Genomic DNA, 20855 nt, shown 5'->3' with positions numbered 1-20855 from the left:
GCTCCTATTCTTGAATTTTGTTTAAAGGTTTTTTTTTTTTTTTTTTAAAGATTTTATTTATTCATCTGAAGACAGAGATCACAAGTAGGCAGAGAGGCAGGCAGAGAGAGGGGGGAAGCAGGCTCCCCGAGGAGCAGAGAGCCTGATGAGGGACTTGATCCCAGGACCTTGAGATCCTGACCTTAGCTGAAGGCAGAGGCCCCACCCACTGAGCCACCCAGGCGCCCTATACAGTTTTGTTTAGGAGCATATTGATGGCTCTGTGGGTTAGCAACCAACTCTTAATTTAGGCTCAGGTCATGATCTCAGGGTTGTGAGACTGAGGCCCATATAAGGCACCATTGTCAGCAGAGTCTGCTTGAGATTTTCTCTCTTTCCCTTCCTCTGCCTCTCCCCTTCACTCACTCTGTCTTCTCTAAAATTAAATAATCTTTTAAAAAATAATAATAAATAGGGGCACCTGGGTGTCTCAGTGGGTTAAGCCGCTGCCTTCGGCTCGGGTCATGATCTCGGGGTCCTGGGATCAAGCCCCACATCAGGCTCTCTGCTCAGCTGGGAGCCTGCTTCCCCCTCTCTCTCTACCTACCTCTCTGCCTACTTGTGATCTTTCTCTCTCTGTCAAATAAATAAATAAAAATCTTAAAAATAAAATAAAAAATAAAAAATAATAATAAATAAATGCTTTTGTTTAGAAACTTCCAAACAATAGCACTCATTTGTTTCAAGTTGTTACATATTTTGTCTACCTGGTCTGAGTTTGGGATCCTTACCCTTCTCTTCTGAATTGTTGGAATTTTGCATACACTATACTATACACTATAAATACACTATATTTATTTATTTATTTATTTATTTATATTTCTTCTTATATACACTATATTTATTTATTTATATATACTATAAATAGCATTGCCCATCAGAACTACTGTCCTTTCTCTTGAGAATTTTGAAGCTATTTTGATCAAGTAAAGCCAACAGTGTCATATGTCATGGAACAATTTCTAATCTGTCAAACACGTAAGAGGAAGACAAGTTGCTTGGTGTGGAGGAAACCCCTTTATGTGTAAGCAGCCCAGTTCTTTCTCTAAATAAAGGTGGAAGGAGTGCTGAGAGTTCTCATGTTAAGGAGGCACGGGGGGATCACCTTTCTTCTTCATGGTCACAGGTAGCCCAGTGACCCAGAAAAGGATATGGGAGGCATCCCCCAGTGGCAGAGCTCTGCCTTCCAGTGACTATGCTATGGGCACCAGAGCAGGTGAAAGTGTATTTGACTCTCCAGTCCACTTGCTTTGTTAATTCCTGATGCCCAGGCTGAGATTAAGAGGCTTTACCATGCTAAGCTGTGGCCTGGCCAGGGAAATTCAGCCTCCCTGCTCTGGCCCAGATTTCTGACTAGTGCCTGGTCTTGCAAGGCCTCAACATTTTCTGGGCTGTTCCCATATCACGCAGCAACTTTGATGTACCGTATGAACTCTAGGCAGAAAGCTTTCCCCCTAAACCTTCTGCTTTCAAATTTGTTTCTGGTTTCCCAACAGCTGACCTCATTCATAACTTTTTTCTTGTTGCTGGCATCCCTCCTTCATCATGACTTCTATTCACCCCCTTGATTATGTTGCTTCTGGCTGCTTAAGGTGAACACCTTACCTTGCCCTGCTCAGCCTCCTTATCCTCTCAGGCTTCTGCAGGCAAGCCCTTGCCATGTACCCTGAGTCCCCCAATGGGACCTAGACAAATAAACAGGAGATTTCCAGAGACTATGTTCAAGAACAATTCACATAATTGGTCACCTCCAGTATCATAAGGAAATATGATAGTGAACTTGTCACTGCGTTTGTTAGCATGACATGATATTCTGACCCCTCAAAAGTTAAATCTCATTTCAGTAAATTATAAGGAATTGTCAAAATTCTTTTGCACTGCAGGAATTGTGTTGTCTTGAAACAAACTTGTTTTAAATATAAATTGCTTTCCCAGCACCATAGATTTGTTTAAAACAATGTTTCTGTTTACTTTACTTGTAGGTTGTTAGAATTTTTTTACACACATGCCAGATACTAATTATAGGGATGTTAGATAGTTGATTTTTTACTGCCTTTTTGTGGGATTAAAGAAGGGCAACCAGCACCTCAGTCTCCTTCTTATTTGTATAGAATCCTCCACTGTGCAATCGCTTCCGGTACAGAAGTCACGGTAGTCAAGGAAGCCATCTTCCTCTTCCTGGAGGTTTCCATTCAGGCAAGAGACCAAGACTCTCTTCAGAAATTTCTCTTGAGAAATGCAGGTCATCTGAGAATCATTCAAGGTGATTTATCTGAGGAATTTATCTCATATATTTTTATTTTATTTTATTTTTTTAAATTTCTTTATTTATTTGACAGAGAGAGAAATCACAAGTAGGCAGAGAGGCAGGCAGAGAGAGAAGGGGAAGCAGGCTCGCCACTGAGCAGAGAGCCCGATGTGGGGCTCCATCCCAGGACCCTGGGATCATGACCTGAGCCGAAGGCAGAGGCTTTAACCCACTGAGCCACCCAGGCACCCCTAAAAATTATAATATTAAAAGCAATGTTTTGAAGGAGAAGTTGCGAATGAGTCAGGCATTCAGTACATCTATGGATTGTGCTACACTGCAGGTGTATGACAGTCAGGAAAAGCAAATCCAATCCAAAATAAGTGTCCATAATGTGAAGAAATGTAATCAATGGAACGCCAGCACCTTTCTGGTCTCATGAGAGTTGGGTCCCACAATGGAGGCTTCCGTCTGTTTCCTGCAAATGTCAAGTTGGACATTCAGCAGTAATAGCAGGCAGGCCAGCCTTGGGGTGGGGAACTCCGAGTAGCCAAGCCCGTGCTTAGGTTCTATGCACAGTAAACTGCTTGGTTTATGACATCATTGCAGGCATAGAGTATCTCGAGGAATGTCCGGTTTTATCACAAACATCTCATTTACAATGGGAGGTTCATGAATGGAGTTTATCAGGACAGGTGTTCAACCCCTTCAGGAGCTGCTCACAAGCCAAAAGCTGTTTCTCAAAAGGAGAATTATTACTCACCAAAGAGGGTGTGCTTATGCTCAAACATCCTTCCTTCCTCTCTCCCTCCCTCCCTCACTATCTCCCCCTTTCTTTTTTTCTCTTTTTCCTTCCTTCCTTCCAAATTATTTATTTATTTGAGAGAGAGAGAGATTGAGAGAGAGAGAGAGAGCATGAGCTGAGAGGTGGGGAGAGGCAGAGGAAGAGGGAGAAGCAGACTTCCCATCAAACAGGGAACCTGATGTGGGGCTCTGCCTCAGGTCCCCTGAGATCATGACCCGAACAGAAGGCCGACTGAGCCACCCAGGCACCCCCAGTTTATTGGAATTTTCATTGGGTGTAGACAGCATTCCAATCTGCTGTGGGACTTTTGAGTCATTCACTAGGTCATAAAGGTCAAATAGTAGAGCAGCCTGCTGTGAAGCTTACCTTTCCTAGCCTTCTCAGATCCCGGGTCTTACTCAAAATTTGCAGTCTTTTGGGCCATCCTATAAATGAATCGAAGAAGCACGCCTGTAGTATACGTTACTTGGAAAATTCAGTAAGGCTGATGGAGAGTTATGCCTTTTCTCTATCGCTGTCAGATGCGAGGTATATTAACTTGCCTTCATATTGACAAGGAGATCCCCATGGACTTCAGACGTGTGAGAGGCCCCTCTCAAGTCATTGCTACGTTCTATTACTGGGTATTTTGACAGGAAACAATAATATATTAGAGCAGCATGATGCCCAGTGAAAAGATGGGACTATCAAGGACCCAACGGCCAACTGTGGCACACAGTTCAAGAACTACGGTGTGCTTGGAGCACCTGGGTGGCTTAGTCGGTTAAGCGTCTGGCTTCGGCTCTGGTCATGATCTCAGGACCCTGGGATCGAGCCCCACCCACACGGGGCTCCCTGCTTGGTGGGAAGTCTGCTTCTCCCCTCTACCTCTCCCCTCTCTGCTGGTGACCTCTCTCTCTCTCATGTTCTCTCTCAAATAAATAAAATCTTAAAAAAAAAAAAAAAAGAGCTACCGTACTTCTGAGACCAGATAAGTAAACTAGTGCTCCTGCCAAGTGAAAAGAACCTTCTTTTTTTTTTTTTTAAGATTTTATTTATTTATTTGTCAGAGAGAGAGCGAGAGAGAGCAAGCACAGGCAGACAGAATGGCAGGCAGAGGCAGAGGAAGAAGCAGGCTCCCTGATGAGCAAGGAGCCTGACGTGGGACGTGGTCCCAGGACGCTGGGATCATGACCTGAGCCGAAGGCAGCTGCTTAACCAACTGAGCCACCCAGGCGTCCCTGAAAAGAACCTTCTGATGTTATTCATTGAAATAACATTTTTGAGATCAACAGATGTAAAATAAAAACTGTCCTTATTTGCTCCAGTAAAGAAATTATATCTGGACTGGCCATTAGAATTTGGAAAATGGATTCAGCCAGTGATAATCAGCTGGATAAGGATGTTCAGGAAACATTTGGGAGACTCTGGTGATGTCTGCATAGGTCAAACCAGCTACCTGTGCATCTTCTAAGTCTTGGAAGGTAGCATTTAACTTTGTATTTCCTCCCCCACCTTTCCCAGCCTCCTCCTGAGGATATGATATGGATTTTGATTCACTTTCTGTTGGGGAGAGGGAGTTAGAAGAGTTTTCCTTGGTCTTTTCTACCATAATAGCTAAGGTAACCATATAATCTATCGTTAAAACCAGTACATTTAAAAAAAAGATTTTATTTATTTATTTGACAGAGAGATAGACAGCAAGAGAGGAAACACAAGCAGGGGGAGTGGGAATGGGAGAAGCAGGCCTCCCGATGAGCAGGGAGCCTGACACAGGGCTGGATCCTAGGACCTTGGGATCATGATCTGAGCTGAAGGCAGATACTTGATCAACTGAGCAACCCAGGTGCCCCAGGAGAGAGAGTCTTAAGCAGACTCCACACCCAGCATAGAGCCTGATGTTGAAGATAGATCTCAGGACCCTGAGATCATGACCTGAGCCTAAATCCAAGAGTTGGATGCTCAACCAACTGAGCCACCCAGGCTCCCCCACTACCTGATCTCTTTCAGCCTCCACACTAACCAGTGAACCCCACCAATGAGGATGGTCTCTCCCCATTCCTGGAAATCAGTGTTAAGCTTAGAGCCAATGTCCAACAATCCCTGAGAGGTGTTGGTATTTGCTTTCTCCACTGCGCTGTCAATCTGGTACATGAACACTTTCCTTGTGGAAAGCAGGAAAGGAAATCCCGGAACACACTAGCATATTACAAGGTGCTTTCCTAAGTGCATCAGGCCTCATCCCAATGTGCTAGGAATGAATGCCTGTGAATAGACTCAGGTCTGAGAATTAGGGGAAAAGCTGAGACTGCTGTGGGAGCTGAAAACAGGCCTCTTCAAGCCCAGAGGGGTGTTGCTATTGTTATAGAAATCAAATAGAACCTCCATGGGCTCTTCTCCAGGGACTCTAATTATAGGCCTGGAGATGATCAGGGTTGGTGGCGGTCAGCACACAAATTCAGATTTCCTTAGCTTGATAACTTCCTCAGGTAGGGTTCTTACAGGCGCTTCTCCAAAGAGGAGAGAGACAAACCTTTAAGACATTCCATTCCTTCCAAATTTCTTTATTCCTATTCTCATAGATCCAATCTTTTTCAATCATGGCTCTAATTTTCACACAAGGGACCAAGAAGAGCTGAGGATTAGCTGATATTACTCAACAACCCACTGGATCAGATTCTGTATTTTATTCTGGCCAGCACCTTAAAGAGATAAAAGGTTTTGTGTGTTTATTTTATTTATTTATTTATTTATTTATTTGGGTGGGGGTAAGCGCTGCTTTAGGAATTTGTTGTCATTCACTAACCTCAAGCATTCTGGAACCAACTGAAACAACCATTTCATCCAATTTTTCTCAATCTCCTAATCCTAGGTTAAGCCTGAGATTCGTGGTCCACACTGGGACACTTTGGAGAGTGAAATGGGCACACTGAAGAAAATTATGCTGGTGTAAGAAGCATACAATATCCAGGAGACACTGGACATAGGATTCCTCAACTCATGCTCTTTAGACTGTCCTATGGCATTAACCATGTGGTTGCCCAAAGTCTTACTATCTTCAGTGGAGATTTCAATCCAGATGACAATTTGATTCAATCTGAATGAAAAGGTTGCCAGAGAGGCATGCCTTAATACTTGCTTACTTTGATTTTTAAGTCCAAGCATACCAAACAACCAGTCCCAGACTCTCTGTCTTTCCATCAGGATCTATTGCTAGAAATTTCCCTATATTCACTCATCTTACAATTTCTTATCAGTTAGGGTATTAGTATCAAATGATATCTAACAGAGAGTGTTGGACTGCCTGGATTCCCATTAAGTAACTGTTCAACTTAAAGGATGGTATATTCTGGACTGCCCAGAAGATGTGATGTAGGGTCATATAACTTTGGTTATATGGCCTCTGATACCAACATCTACCACAAAAATGGCAGAACCGCTCTCATTTAGTTTTATTTTTGACATCTAATTACTATCACGTGTTTTAAAGGACCACAGCCTAATTTTAAAAAATTTACACAAAGCATTGGCTTTCTGCATTAATGAGGACATACTACTTAGTCATTTAAATGTGTTTTGGCCAAGGCAATACATCTGGGTAACTTGTAGATTCAATTGTATGGTTTAGAGCTAAAGCTTTTGTTTTTCTGTTTTGCTTTCACTACCTAGACGAAAAGAATGATTCCAATGTGTACAGTAAGATAACAAAGAACAATGCCAATGGAATCACAAATGTGGCAAAAAGGAATCATTTTCACACTTTGGAGGAGAAGGGAATCACAACCTATCCTCTGGCTCTAGAACAGGATTTCCTCATTAATAAGTGAAGAACTGAATTTGGTGAATTATCAAGTAATTCTATGAGTTTATAAAACTCCAGCATGGAAAAATATCTGAAGAGCTAATCATTCAATGTTAGAAAAGGAGAGTTATTGCAATTCATTAAAATAATGTGCCTACAGAGCTCAGGGTGTTTTTTCTGCTTTTGTTTTCTCATGCATACGGGAGAGGTGGACTGGAGGGAAAAGAGCTGTCAGGCTTATTCCATGCTTTGGCAGAAGGAAGTCAATGTAGGCGTAGTTCAGGAAATCACTCTGTCACCAGTCTGGAAGGTTCTGAAAAGAGGTGCTTGACAAGAGAGTGAGCATGCTGAAATAGAGGGAACCACCCATATGGACACTGCAGATTTCAGTTTGGGTGTGGTGTTGTTGGCTTTTTCCTTTTTGAGGTGGATTACACCCTTTCCAGGCAGAGTTGGATCTCAAGCCTTTCCTAGGATGGGACTCTACCATTTGCAACAAGATGTACATTTCCTATGTGGTTACAAAAAACTTCGCCTTGGGAATATGAACTGTGACTCAGGATCCAAATGTTACCCTCTAGAAAACTGAATGATCTTTTCATGTTTCTATTTTGAAAAGTTTTTTGACCGTTTTTTCAAATGGCCCATCTTAGTTCCTTTGAAGTCAAATAATTGTGGCCTCTTTTGGATGTAAGCCTTGATACACAGAAAATGTTTCCCAGAAACTATGTTTTACAAAAGAAACTAAAGAAAAGAAGTATTTAACAGCAGATGTCTTACAACTGCTTTGGTGATTCAGAGGCAGACACGGTTCCTCTTCTGCCATATTCGCTCGGTGTGTGTTTGTGTGTGTGTTTGTGTGTGTGTGTGTGGTCTCTAGGATTTGATTAAGGATGATGAAAAACAATATTATAAGATCAAGAATAGAAACAGAGATTTGTCCTTGGGAAGTCTTTTTTGTTGACTTGCTCAAAAACTACTGAACTTATTCTGCAATTTGATGTTCCTTTATTTAGAATCCAGGTTTCCCAGTTGAAAATGTGGACTTTGATCTTTATCTGTGAATTGCTCAACGTAAGCCCCAACATGTTCCATTTTGTAAGAAATTACTGTGCTCCACTTCTGGAATGAATTTCCCCAGGGCTTCTTAAATGGTTTGTGCTTTAACGCATGATAGTTTAAAATTTTTCGAATTTGATCAATTCCTTTTAAATTTGAATGAGATTCTGCTTTTCCTCCTGTCCTCAGATAATGCTATTGATTCACGGTCCATGGGGCATGCACTTGGAGTAGATTTTGTAGCACTAGTGATGAGAATCCATCCAGACCTGGGCACTCTCGGTCACTTCTCCTCAGGACTAAACATGCTGCCAGTACGACACTCCTGTCGTCTTTAGCTGAAGGTCAGAGCCAAACCTGCATGTTCACATGGGTCCTGCTCTTAGCCTGGGTCACCTTGGCACGTTTTTCTGACCAGCAGAATTAACTGACAGCAGACAGTTATTTTAATCTTTGAAGTAGATCCAGGCTTTTGCTGTCTCGTTTTCTCTTCACATTTCCTTAGGTTGGAGTTGCTTTATTTGCTAATATTTCCTAGCTTAGGTTGAGTTTCAAGCCAAGGACATTACTGCAAGAGTAGCAAGAATAGAAAGTCAATACCATATTGATTGCCTGTGAGAGTGATCATGAATAACTTCAGTTTCCTCTTTGTAGTTTTAGGCTCATTGTTCTATCTTCCCCATTTATGGCTTTCTGAGTTTTTATAATGAAAATGTTGTGATTGAATCAAAAATGTGGAAGAAAATTATCTTGTCTGTACAAGTCTGTAAATTCTTAAATGGTGTGCTTTTTTTTTTTAATCTTTCATTGCGTACAGAAAAAGAATTATTTTCCTCTTCAGTTTTTTTCCGTAAGAAAAACATCATTTTTGTGGTCACATTTGTAATAAAATGGCCATGTTTAACCTGATCTAATTTAAAGTAAAAATATTCACCTGTTCACAATAATTTTCGCTCTATTTCCGTACTAAAAAAAAAAAAATGTATTGTAAAATAATGCATTTATTTTAGTTCTGGCATTCCTTTCAAGCTTTGAGCATGAGAAAATAATATTTAGCAAACCTATGAACTTAGAAATGTGTTAAATTTTAAAGAGACCATAGAGAACTAGGTCAAGCCCTAGGCATTTTTGGACTTAGGAGAATGTATTCTTTAGCTGTCAGAAAGTGGGGAGGTAGGAGGGGGATGGAGGAATCTGCCAGCCTTGCTAGGCTCCTAGAGAAATATCAGTCTGCAGATAGAGGGTGGCTTTGGGGGAATTCTTTAAGCTGCAGGGACATTGATCCAGACTCTACCTTTGGGAAAGATGATTTAGAAAAGAACAGGAATCTTGCTGTCATCTTCAATGCTGAATCATTTATGCTACTTCAGTTGCAGGCAACAGAAATGACCTTAGCTAGTATAAATGAGAAGCAATTCACTAGAGGGATATGGATATTTCCAAAATCCAGGAAATGCTTAAGACAGAGATCTCAGTAAGGACTGGCATCAGAACACCGATGATGATCTGGGTGTCCACTTAAGTCCAGACTCAGGATTGAAACAGTATCAATTATTTGTCATCCCTTCTGTCTTTCCTTTGAGATTTAAATGCTGAGAGAGAAAGACATTGAGAGGACAGCTTGCCTAGCTGGACCTAGGGCAGGCAAGGTTCTTTGAGGGACATACTGCTACGACTTTATTCATGGGACATGGGAGGGATCTCCAAAGAAAACAGGAAACTAGTATCAGAAGGGCAGGAAAAAAACAACAGATCCCCTATCGGCCATATTCTTTTCCCCCTTGCATTCTAGGACTTGTCATAGTCATTGTCTGTCCCCATAGCCTCATAGCCCTATACTCTTGATGCTGTCCTCAACTCTTCCCCAACATTTCCACTATAGGTTCACCCCACACAAGGGATTTTTAAAACTCCAGTTCAGCTCTGAGAGGTCTGTGGGTTGAGTTCTTAATTTGATGAGGCTATGCCTTGTGGTTTACTTTCAGCATAGGCTCTGCCTCACTCCTGAGGTTCTGCCATCTTGTTACTGAGATTCCAATTCTAGGGACTATGACCTCATCTTATTTCTTGGATCTGAGTAGGACTAAAACCTGGATGTGCTGCCCTGTTCTCTACCAGAAAACTCCCAGGAGCTCTCTGTCTGATTGCTTCTAGATTTTCCAGCACCATGCTTGGTGCTTCTTCCATCAGAATACTTCTGATATTCCTGGTGGGATCCTGCTGATGCCAACTGACTGTCTGCCAAATTCTCTCTCTTTTTTAAAAATACAGAAACACCTTTAATACAGTCTGGCTCATCCAGTGTTCCCATTTAATTCTGCCTTTTAAATTCATTTTAGTCAATATTGAATAGATATAAAATCCTAAGGACAATTTATGTAAAGTTTAAAGACATATCAAACAATGACCTCCAAAGGACCAGCCACTCGGTTTAAGAAATAGGATGCAATGTTTTTCTCTCTGTCTTTTTTCCTCACTAGATACTGGTGTTTTGTTATTTTTATTTTTTAAAGTTTTTATTTAAATTTCAGTTTGTAAACATATAATGTAATATTTGGTTCAGGTGTGCAATATAGTGATTCTACACTTCTATACAACACCAGGGGCTCATCATAAGAAGTGTGCTCCTTAATCCCCATGACCAATTTCCTTCATCACCCCACCCACCACCCCCCTAGTAACCATCAGCTTGTTCTCTAGAGTTGAGTGTCTTTGTTGGGGTGCCTGGATGGCTCAGTGGGTTAATGCCTCTGCCTTTGGCTCAGGTCATGATCCTGGGGTCCTGGCATCGAGCCCTGCATCAGGCTTTCTGCTCAGCGGGGAGCCTGCTTCCTCCTCTCTCTCTCTGCCTGCCTCTCTGCCTACTTGTAATCTCTGCCTGTCAAATAAATAAATAAAATCTTAAAAAAAAAAAGAGTGTCTTTGTTTGCTTCTCTCTATTTTCCCCCTTTGCTCATTCACTGTGTTCCTTAAATTCCACATATGAATGGAATCATAAGGTATCTGTACCATAATACTCTGTAGCTCTGTCCCTGTCATTGCAAATGGCAAAATTTCGCTCTTCCTTATAGCTGAGTAATATTCCGTCATATGTACATATACCACACCTTCTTTGTCCACATCACTTTGATTCATCAAAGCAAGAAAGACTATCCAATGGGGAAAATAATGTCTTTTCAACAAATGGTTGGGATGACTGGACAGCAACATGCCAAAGAATGAAACTGGACTATTTCTTACACCATACACAAAAATACATTCAAAATGGATTAAAGACCTAACCGCGAGACTGGAAACTATACAAATCCTGGAGAAGAACACAGGCAGTAACCCCTTTGGCATTGGTCATAGCAACTTCTTTCTAGATGTCTCCTCAGGCAAGGGAAATGAAAGCAAAAATAAACTATTGGAATGACATCAAAATAAGAAACCTCTGCATGGCAAAGGAAACAATAAACAAAAATGTCATTCTCAAAGTAATTCTCTGCCTGGCTGGTCAGAATGGGCGCTCCCCACGTTTGAGTGCACAGAAACTGTGTTAGAACCTCAGCTCTAATATTGCTAGTGTGGTCTTAGATTACCACACCTCTCTGAGACTTAACTCAAACCTCCTAATTTTAAGTTAGATGATAGCAGAGTTAGCACTCATAGATGGAAGTGTTCTTTTATCTGAGTGCTCTCAGTGAGTGTCTAGCACTCTGCCCTTCCTCTTATACTTGCTTCCCATAGATTTAACCAACCTGTTTAAGTCCACTTTGCCCCTAAGTGGGATGTTCACAGGTAGTTGGACTGGAAATCCTTAAATCCTTTTCAAACAAACACAAGATTGGCCTTAAAGCAGAGCCCAGTGGGGACCTAGGGGTTTTGATACGGGAAAGAAAGATACACAGAGCATTATTTGAGGATTCATTTCCCCACCCCTAAGTTACAAGGTTACATACAGAACTCAAGGTATCAGAACAGGAGATGATCCGTCTTCAACCTGACCACTGAAACACTGATCCCGGTTAAACCTCCCTCCCTTCACTCCCCCCTCCCCCAAAAAAGCAAAAAAAAAAAAAAAAAAAAAAATCCCTCCCATCTCATACCAGTGTTCACTCCAGCCTACTAAATCATCTTTGTTGTGGGTCAGTCTTTGCTGGCGCACACATCTCAATTATAGAATTTATTACGCTAGATGTTTACTATTTGCTAAACATCTTCCTTTACACTAGGTCGAGCCCCTCAAATGTAGAAATCGTTCTTGCTTCCTTTATGTTGTCATTTCCCTGTACGCAGCATTGTGACTGACTTCTTAGGAGGTGCTCAATCCATGTTTGTTTCATGACAGATGGAGAGTCAGGATTCAGCCCACCCAGGCTTTCTCAACATCACTTTGATCTAAAAATAGCAATTAGGGGCGCCTGGGTGGCTCAGTGGGTTAAACCGCTGCCTTTGGCTCAGGTCATGATCCCAGGTCCTGGGTTCGAGCCCCACATCGGGCTTTCTGCTCAGCAGGGAGTCTGCTTCCTTCTCTCTCTCTGCCTGCCTCTCTGCTTACTTGTGATTTCTCTCTGTCAAATAAATAAATAAAATCTTTAAAAAAAAATTAAAAAATAAAAAAATAAATAAAAATAGCAATTAAGTATTACATGTGCAAAAAAACTAGCTCTGAGACTGCTGCTTTGATACTAAAAAGAATCAATAATCAAATTTCACACGTGAGGCATAGAAACAAACAATGGTGTCAAATTGCCTTTTTGTATAAATTTTAAAACCCTTAGCCTGTATCCCAAACGTTATTCCAACATTAGCTACAACCCAGTTCTGATTCTCTCTTTCAGGCTGGCCTTGTCTGTTCTTGAGTGGGCAGGGAGAATACTTTATATTCAGCCAGTAACTGAGAGCAGGAGCTCTTAATGGGAACACCGAATTTCCCCTACGCCTTCCACCTACACCCCTTGTTCCCTACCCCCAGGGTGCTGTCACAGTATGAGGGTGGGGAATGCTCTACAGTACTGGCAGCCAGAACCACACCCAGAAGGTAGTTAATTTCAGTGTAAATTGTTAAGTCCACGTGAATTGCCACCCATAGCTGAAATTCCCTGGCTTATATAAGACCACTTGTTTTCTTTTTTTTCTTAAAAGAAACCCCATTCTGCCAGCAATCAGAATTACTCAAAATTCTAACAATTGTGACATTGTCTTGAAAAGATTATGAAGGCCCTTTACACACCCAATTTAGGCAAAATGTCTGTAAATATGTAAAACGTTGCATTCAATTAGGAAAAAAAACCTAGAATTTAACATATCAGATTCTAAGGAGGACATAATAAGTACTTTAACAGTTACTGTGTGTGGGTTGATTCTGCAGTGGCTGAACAGCTCAGAATTTTGAAAGAGCAGTATTTCTATGCATGGGTAGTGGGTGGGAAGGGATGTCCTATATGCAGGCAGCCAAGAGGCAAACATACTTGTGATTGCAGCCTAGGGGAAAACGTTCGTAGCACTTATGAGAGTAAAACAATTAAACATAGACTTCTCGTCATCCCTTATGCCTTAAAGCCAGGGTTAGTAACCTAAAACACATAGTCTAATTCTGGCTTGCTTAAAAGAGTCCTAAAGAATTCCTGGTCCAGCTCTCACCAGCCCAAACTAGATCCGACCAGACACACTTTGAGGATTTGAGATACTGTAACTTCCCTTTTTCCCCAAAGCCATTGGGACCTAAACAAAATTGCACCACTCAACTCCATTCCAGTTCCTGAATTTAGAATTCAGCTGTGGTTGGCTTTACATGAGGAAGAGACAGCTAGATGACATTTTAATAGGTAAATTCCAAAATGTATTACTCTTAAAAAGGTGACTCTCTGGGCTTTTTAGGCATACTGTGCATTCAGTCAGTCTTCTCTCATGGGTTCTTACTGTGTTTAAAGGCCTTAAGAAAGTGAAACCTATTGGTTTTGGAGGGGTGGGGAGGATATTCAAGGGCAATTTAAATCTGGAAGTCTTTTTTTTTTTTTTAGATTTTTAAAATTTATTTATTTGACAGAGAGAGATCACAAGTAGGCAGAGAGGCAGCGGGGGATGGGGGGGAAGCAGGCTCCCCTCTGAGCAGAGAGCTGGACATGGCCCTCGATCCCAGAACCCTGGGATCATGAGCAGAGCTGAAGGCAGAGGCTTAACACACTGAGCCAACCAGGCGCCCATGGAAGTCTTTTTTAAGGGAGGATAGTTATTATTAAGGTAAGTGCAATAGAGAAAAGAACCATCTGAAAATAAAACCATGATCACACAAAAAACATCAATCAAGTAACAATTTTTAAATATACAAAAATGCTTGGAAATGTATGGGAGTGCGACAAGAAGAGACCCCAGTGGGAGTACTCTTGGAAGAAGACAAGATCCTTAGGGAAAAGTCTGTGCTCTTGGGGAAAAGACAATTTGGCATCCCAGGAAACTCATTCATGGAGATAAGAGAAGCAATCACTTTCAGAGTTTAAGCCCAGGGATTCTGGGAAGGCAACAAAATTCTCACCTACATTTGGTATCTCTTCCCCTTGAAATTGTTCCTGGAGAGATTCTTGTGGGCAAGGGTGTGAAGGGTGTACCCACCAAGTATCATGATAGATGTTGCAAATATCCCCAGAAGTGGTAATGCACTGTTATTATCAATGTTGGATTGTTTCATCTAAAACCTAAAGACATAGACATTCAATGAAAGTTAAGAGAGGGAGATTATTCTGGAGCCTGGCCCACTGCCTTAAAACTATGAGAGCACCTGGTGGGGTTCTAAAAGACGGGAAGGATTCCCATGTATTGGAGAAGGTAGAAGTAGGATGGTGGGAGTTAGGGGATGGGGTGGAGAAGGCATTCTATTTAAATCAGATTTTTTCTTAGGATTTTAGAACGATTTTAGTTTTAGGGGCACCTGGATGGTCAGTCAGCTAAGTGGCTGACTCTTGATTTTGGTTCAGGTAATGATCTCAGGGTCATGATATCAACCTTGAGTCAAACTCCATGCTCAGTGGCGAGTGTGCTTGAGATTTTCTCTCTCCCTCTACCCTCCCACCACACTCTCTCTCTCAAATAAATAAATAAATCTTTTTTTTTTTTTTTTTTTAAAGAACTCTTTTAGTTTCAGTTTTCCAAAGTTAGGATAAAGATGACATTTTTTGTTATCTGGTAGTTTCCCCCAAACACTTGACGAAATTTTGAAGTGACAAGAACACGAGCTTCAGAATTAGAATCCAATTCTAAACCACTCTCCACGTCACGCAAGGCTTAAACTTTCTGAGACTAACTGGGGCTAACAATACGTCTAGTGGACATATGTTGATTACCTATCCAGCATTCCGTTCTGTGATCTGCTGTTTTAGGAAAATCCTGTTATTTCCCAGCTAGTGGAAGTTTGGCAAGGATGAAACCCAATCTTAACTCTAAGATTTGAGTTTAATGTGTGCAAGCCAATCATTTCATCCCATACAGGCTAAAGCTCTATGGAAAGACATTGGGTGGGGGGGAGCTTCTGGGATATGTGCTAACCCTTCTGCTCTCAGAGACATTCTCTACCCCAATATATGGTGCCATGTGTTGACATGAATCTTGGAATGACTGTAGCCATATACTACCAGAAGGAAGTCAGCTGAAATTGAATTTGACACACAAGACAGAGGTAAGAAAACTATAGAGAAATTCAGCCAGAGGAGTCTTGAAACTATACTAAAATCTCATCTACCTCTGGACTCTTTAGTTATACAAGCTGGTAAATTCCTTTTGTTACCTAACCTGGACTTGGTTTATGTTCTGTTACTTGCCACCAAAAGATTGCTAACCAATATATGAATTTCTTGTGGGTTTTGTGAAGATTAGGGTCTAGCACAAGGCTGTGTATATAAGTATTACTTCAAGAAATGATAGTTCCTTTACAAAAATTAAATTAGTAAATACATGGTGAATACCCATTACACTGTTATATATAAGACATAGTACCATAGCATACTTACTTATGCAAGTAAGTAAGACTGGATCCCTGCTCTCAAGAAGTTCACATATACTAACTAGTATATACTAGTCTTTCAATAAGTCCTTGGCTATCACTAAAAAAGTGTAAGCAAATAGATACTGGCTTCTTTCATCTGGAACAGAAAGATTACTTGGAATTGAAAAAGTTCATTCATGAATATAGAAATTTGGCTATAATGCTAAGTTACCTGAACATATTAATGAGGGCTATAATAAATAAAGCAGTCTAATAATTTCTTTAGAAACTTACTGGGGCGCCTGGATAGCTCAGTGGGTTAAGCCTCTGCCTTCGGCTCAGGTCATGATCTCAGAGTTCTGGGATCGAGTCCCGCATCGGGCTCTCTGCTTGGCAGGGAGCCTGCTTCCTCCTCTCTCTACTCTCTCTCTCTCTACTCTCTCTCTCTCTCTCTGACCCTACTTGTGATCACTCTCTGTCAAATAAATAAAACCTTAAAAAAAAAAACTTACAAATCAGGGCACATTGGTGGCTCAGTTGGTTTAGCATCAGACTCTTGGTTTCGGTTCAGATCATAATCTCAGGGTCATGAGGTCAAGCCCTGTACCAGGTTCCACACTTATTGAGATTCTCTTCCCCTCTCTTTGCCCCTCTCCCCACCTCTCTATAAATAAATATAAAAAAAAAACACCTTACAAATAGCATAGAATCAGTGTTAGATAGGTTTAAACTATGTTTTTTAATTCTTCACAAATTCCTGTAACTGTTAGGGCTTCTCTTGGTATATTTAAAAATACAAACATTCTTCTCTTCTGTGATTCAGAAGAACTCTGAAGTAAGTACAGCACAACTTCAAACATGTTCTATTTAAATAAATTTAACACAGTTCTAAAGAATCTGTGGATATTTCACAACACAAAAGCATTCTTTTCAAGATTTCCAGTTGAAACTGTGCTGCTGCTAGTGTTTTTGGAGTAGGAGAGTACTATTTTTAGAGCCCAAATACAGTTGCTATTATAAGCATTTTCTTAAGAGTAGTAATACTCATCAGTAAATATTACTTAAAATTCAGTTGGCTTTTGTAGTGAATTAGATTCATTCCTTGATAGTTTGGGAAATACTACCTAGTATATTGTTATGATTCTATCTAAAGTGCTTACACTAGCATCACACTGAATTTGGTATTATAACAGCTATGTGTATCATTTAACTTTGCAAAGTTGATCATAGTAATTTTCTTCTGCTATGTCAATCTCTGCACATGGGGGCACCAACCCTGAATTGGGTGGATTGCCTTAAAAGTAAGTTAGAATGCAGGGTGCCTGGGTGGCTCAGTCGGCTGACTCTTGGTTACATCTCAGGTCATGATCTCGGGGTCATGAGATCGAGCCCTCCATCGGGCTCCACACTTAGTAGGGACTCTTCTTGAGATTCTCTCTCCCTTTCCCTCTGCCCCACTCCCCATATGTGCACTCTCTCTCAAATAAATAAATAAATAAATCTTTTTTAAAAAGTAAGTTAGAATGCATCAATAAAAATTTTAGAAAATATCACCAAAGTGGTAATTAGGCTGGCTTCAAAAACAATAAGCACAAGACATAAGCTATACCTAAAATAATTTTCTCTGTTATTTCAATGCAAGCCACTTGAGCAAAAGGATGTGTGACTCTCTTTTAGGATCTCAAATGTTGGCCTATTTAAGTGAAATTTCAATAAGGAGTTTCAATAAATAGTATCTGATTTCACTTTCACAGGCAAAAGTTAATCAATAATGAGTGTGTGGGTTTAAAATAGCTCTCTCCCAGGTAGGAAACAATATCCATGGAACCAAGATGGGTTTTTCAACAAATGATAATTGAAAAAGAAAAGAAGGAAGATAAGGTAATAACAGAAGGAATAAATACATGTTACTGCTAATCACTACCCTCATGTCTTATTTAATTTAGGGCTGATGGATGATAAAATGTCCTGTGCTTGCCTAAGCATTTGAAACTAACCTTTTGAATCTCCCATTTGATTGAACACTACAGCTGCCCTGTAAGTTTCACAAATTTTTCACAGCCTACATCATCCTACAATATCAGACATAAACAACTTTGCTTCACATTGAAAACATGAAGCAGAGAGGTAAATACCAAGAAAAGACAAGCTGGCTAGCAGCTATTACAAAGAAAAATCCTTTGTTCCCTGTTTCATGTTGTTGGTTTGTTTTTTCCTCTTTGTTCATTTGTGCTGTATCAGCTTGAGGTCAATTCCAATGATGAATGGTTCTGTCTTCTCGTCTTCCTCATCTTCATAGTAAATCCTTGCCCGCTTATGCAGAATTCAAGTAATTCAAGACCTTTTGGAACTGCATCAGTCCTTGTGCATCTGTGTTTAAAATGAAGGTCATTTTCAAACAAGACAAGGTGGTGTAGACCTCTTCTCCCTAATTCGTTCCTGCTAAGTATAACTATGAACCTTGGAAATGATGCAAAAGATGACCAAAGGAGAAACATAAAATGTGTTTAGAAGAAAGGTGGCTTGGGATCCCAGGACTGTAGGAACAACGTAATCTCAAGGCATCTCATTTACTTCTACCCAACAGAGGAAGGCCACCCAGACCCAGAGTTTCTTGACTTTCAGCCCAGAAATTGAAGCCCCCTCAGGTAGGTTCATTCCTTCCCCTAGATTACACTGGAGTCCCTCTAACAACATCAAATGACATCACCAGTAGGGAACAGATTGGGGACACTGACAGAAATAAGATACCAGAGGGGGTACTGTTTTTCTCTGCTCGGTCTGGGACTCTCCTTTTCAATATTTTTCCATTGAGAGATACTGAGGTCGATAGGCAGAGCTAGCAAGAGAGACCCAGTAGACTGATCTGGGAGACCTCTCTGTCCTCCACAGGCCTAAAACTCTCCTCCCTCATTTGGAAATACCCAGTGCAGCAGGGGGAGGCAGGGTGGGGAGTGACCAGTATGGATACCTCTTTTAAGGATGAATTCATACCAGTTTTATACATTATCTTCCAGGTAAAAGAAAAGGAGATGATGCTTCCCAACTTATTTTATGAGACTTGTGTTATCCTGATACCAAAATCAGACAATGTCAAAACCAAAAACCAAGGAAACAGCAAATGTACAGACTAATAATTTCTATGATGCAAAAATCTTTAATCCAAATATTAGCAAACCAATTCCAACAGTGTGTTAAAAAATTATATACTATGATCAAGAGGGATTTATTCCAGTTTTACAGGGCTGGTTAAATATTCCAAGAATTAATCCACATAATTTACCATATCAGTAGGCTAAAGAAGAGAAATCATAACATCATAGCAGTTGACGCAGAAAAAGCATTTGGCTACAAAATCTCATACCTGTTCATGATCAAAATGTCCAGCAAGTTAGGAATAGCAGGTAATTAACAGAACCTGATAAAGAGCATCTATACAAAACCTGCAACTAATATTACAACTTAATGGCGGAAGACTAATGTCAAGGTAAGGACACCCACTCTCACCATCTTAATCAACATAGTGCTGGAAGTTCTAATCACTGTGATAAGGCAAGAAAAAGAAAAAAAGGCATACCTCTTGGAAAGGAAGAAATAAAATGATCTCTATTGGCAGATAACATGATTGTCTACACAGAAAATCCTAAGAAATCTACAAAACAAAATTCCACAAACTATCAAGGGAGTTCAGCAAGATCCAAGAGAACAAGATCAACACCCCAAAATCAAACATATTTCTATATATTAACAATGGATATGCAGAAAACCCAATTATTAATGCAATTATCATTTATAATTGCTCCAAAGAAAAGGAAATTCTTAGATATGCACACAAGAAGACTAAAAATTCTAAAATGACCACAAAGAAAATCAAAGAAGACATAGGAGACATACCATATTCATAGAATGGAAGTCTCAGTTGAGTAAAGATATCAATTCTCCTCAAATCATTCTGACACTTGATTTGACGTCAGGGCCCTGGAATTTAGTGCTCCCTCTCACCTCTTTTGGGCTCTACACTCAGCAGGGAGTCTGCTTGGGGATTCTCTCTCCCCCGCTTTTGCCCCTTCCCCTGTTTTCTCTCTCTCTCTTTCTCTCTCTCTCTCAAATAAATAAATAAATCTTTCAAAAAATAAAAAGAGGGCACCTGGGTGGCTCAGTTGGTTGAGTGACTGCCTTCGGCTCAGGTCATGATCCTGGAGTCCTGGGATCGAGTCCCACATCAGGCTCCCAGCTCCATGGGGAGTCTGCTTCTCCTTCTGACCTCCCCTCTCATGTTCTCTCACTCTGTCTCTCTCTCTCTCAAATAAATAAATAAAATCCTTAAAATAAAAATAAAAGAAAGTAGAGGGTACCTGGGTGGCTCAGTTGGTTGGGCGAGGCTGTCTTTGGCTCCGGTCATGATCCCGGAATCCCCGGATCGAGTCCCGAATTGGGCCCCCGGCTCCACGGGGAGTCTGCTTCTCCCTCTGACCTTCCCTCACATGCTCTCTCTCACTGTCTCTCTCTCAAATAAACAAAGAAAGTCTTAAAAAAAAAAGAAAAAAGAAAGTAGAGATCCTTGTAGTGTAGTTACCACAACTGTGGTGGATATATAAACTTGCATAAGTGATAATATTGTATAGAAGTTCACATACACACCCAACAGAGTACAAGTGAAGCAGAGGAAATCTGAATAAAATTGGTGGGTTTTATTAATGTCAATATTCTGGTTGTTATACTATCCTATAATTTAGCAAAATGTTATCATTGGGGTAAACTCAGCACAAGGGGTCTCTCTGTATTTTATCTTATAAATAAATGCATGTGAATCTTTAATTGTTTCAATAGAAATTTCAGAAAGACAGAAAAAGACAGAAAGTCAGCTTTATACACCGAAGCTTAGTGTTTATAAATTTAGGACAATTAAAAGGAAGCAGTAAGGTGTACATTACTGCTCTAGTTTCAGATGCTGAAAAATGTG

General features: G+C 40.6%; 1 long non-coding RNA gene across 1 annotated transcript; it reads left to right on the top strand.

The window, feature by feature from the left end:
* Positions 1-2217: 2217 nt before the first annotated feature.
* Positions 2218-5766, top strand: LOC125099949 (uncharacterized). Its single transcript, XR_007127405.1, has 3 exons — positions 2218-2302; positions 4596-4693; positions 5654-5766. It is a non-coding gene; the product is annotated as an uncharacterized LOC125099949 (long non-coding RNA).
* The last annotated feature ends 15089 nt before the right edge of the window (positions 5767-20855 follow it).

This window comes from Lutra lutra, chromosome 5 (assembly GCF_902655055.1).
Source record: "Lutra lutra chromosome 5, mLutLut1.2, whole genome shotgun sequence".
NCBI classification, from domain to species: domain Eukaryota; kingdom Metazoa; phylum Chordata; class Mammalia; order Carnivora; family Mustelidae; genus Lutra; species Lutra lutra.
Note: the sequence above shows the minus strand (reverse complement) of the source record. Positions and strands in the feature narration are given on the sequence as shown.